The sequence below is a fragment of the Salvelinus alpinus genome, chromosome 8 (genome assembly GCF_045679555.1).
Source record: "Salvelinus alpinus chromosome 8, SLU_Salpinus.1, whole genome shotgun sequence".
In the NCBI taxonomy this organism is placed as follows: domain Eukaryota; kingdom Metazoa; phylum Chordata; class Actinopteri; order Salmoniformes; family Salmonidae; genus Salvelinus; species Salvelinus alpinus.
In genome coordinates, this window is record NC_092093.1 from 57,848,638 (window position 1) to 57,850,972 (window position 2,335).

Below are 2,335 nucleotides of genomic sequence, written 5' to 3' on the forward strand. Positions count from 1 at the left end.
TAGTTCAACTAACACCAAGCTACTGCAAAATGTAGTTACATTACTAGTTGAATTACATGTAGTTCACTGCTTGCTCCCTGTCCCTACTTTAGTGGGCCATTACAAAATTACAATGTCACAAATGAGACTTCTGAGTTTGTGTTTTCCGCCCTTGCCATGTCCTCTGGTGTTACAGGATTCACTGTGGGAGTCAATCCATTTGATCAGAGAGGACGTCTTTAGGTACAGCGTACACGGTGAGTGAATCATTAACCCTGATGTTTTCTCCATCCGTATGATGCATTTCTTTTGTCTGAGAAGTACATTATTAGTATTCTTTAACATGATTCTCTCTCTAGACTGTGATGGTCAGACCATTCTGACTGTTCACCTGTCCAACCCTATCACCCACCACATGACCAAGAGAAACATGGGCCAGATCATCTAAGACTCCAAGCATGACATCTTGGCCGCTACCCACGGGGTCTTTGAAAGCAAATGACTGCTGGTAACCCCTAACGTGACAGTTGAATTATTAGAACAAAGCTTTACAAATTAATTTACGAGCATGAGAAGCCAATGAAAAGGGCTCATGAATGTAGGCTACACCCTAGTCTTCTATTTCCCCCAGCAAAGAGTATCTTCAGAAAACCAGCCAGTGATACAGCATGTCATGGAAACCTTACATTCAGATATGTTCAGCTCTTTAATCACAGACTGTAATCTGATCTGATACAGAATATACAGGTTATACTACAGAATACTGGATTTATTTCCACTGTAAAATAATGTATGAATTTATGAAATGTATTTCGCCACTGTAGATCTCGATGTGCTAGCTGCAATGGAGACCTGTGATATATGTGGCAGTCTATGGTTATTTCTGGTACATTGGACTACATAGGATTTTTTTTTAAATGAGCATCTGATTGTTTCTGCCAAGGTCCCCTATGCTGGCAACTGCAGGCAGCGCAGAGGTAAGCCTTACCACACATGAAGGGGTAACGTAACCCTAGTGTGGGCTTCCTTTAGCCTGGTCCCATGCTGTATGTACTGTAGACAACTCTGTCAAGCTATATCATTACATGGCACGTGGCAATAGGAGAGTTGAATGTTTTACATATAGTATGGGAGTACTAATGATTGTTCTGGGCTGTAGATCCCTGCTGTAAAACAGACCCGTCTGACAACATCTGTTTCAGTGATCAATACAAAATGCTGTGTTTCAATGGTTCACCAATACTGTACTCTTTACATAGGTCCAGTATGCCATATTGCCATCAAATACAGTAAAGTTGCTGTTTGTTCTCATATCATAGGGAAAGAAGTGAAACCTCACAGGTGTACATGTTTTCAAACTGGGTGGCAGCTCTGACACTGAGGTTGGCTATTTGATTGTTGTCATCTTATGTCACGGGCCTTCCCCCAATGTCTGCTGTAATACTATTCGAGCAATGCTTTCAATGAGAGCATGAGTAGTAATAATTAAGACATTGGATCTACTTGACTGTTGGTTATGTGGTGATCATGTCCAAGATCAGGATGGAATCCTGCCACCTTCTGGAGACCAAAGGAACCACTGCCTGTGAGGTCAGATCCTGTCGCTGAAAACGTGTGCGCTGCCTCGAGTCTCGGCATCACCGCATGTGTGTTAAGGTCTTACTGCCTCGGGTCTCTGTCGAAGTCACTGAGACTATCGGTGCCACGTATACAGACTTGTCACATGTCAGGAAGTCAGAGAATGTTACATTCTTGACCGCTTTGAAGAGGTACCAGGTCAATTTGTGGACAGAGTACTGCATATATATACTGTTTATTGTGTGAAGACCACAGGAGGCCGGTGAGAGGAGGACGGAATGGTATCAAACACATGAAACCATGCATTTGTTGCGCTTGATGCCATTCCTATTGTATAGACTGTTCAGTGTAGACTGGGGTCATGTATACATGGTATACAGTTTTTGTCCAAATGGATGTCAAAAGTTGATTTTAGCTAACCTTTTTCCTAACCATATGCTAATTCTCCTAACCTGCAGCATAATCTTTCTAAAACTGCTATGAAAAGTCAATTGTGGAAAAAGCTGTATCCCTTATAGACAAAACTCTAGACTGTATATTGCATAGAATGTTTAGTGTATACAGTACACTGTTTGGTGTAGACTGTACATTGTATAGAATGTTTAGTGTATACACTGTTTAGTATTGAATGCTATTGTATAGCATGTTTAGTGGGTCAAGTACTAAACCACTTTCCTCTCAAGGGCAACTGTGTGTTTGCCTATATTTCCCACTAAATATAAACATCCTTGTGTCACTATGCTTTGTGCTGTCTGTTCAGTCTGTGTGTTTGTTTTCC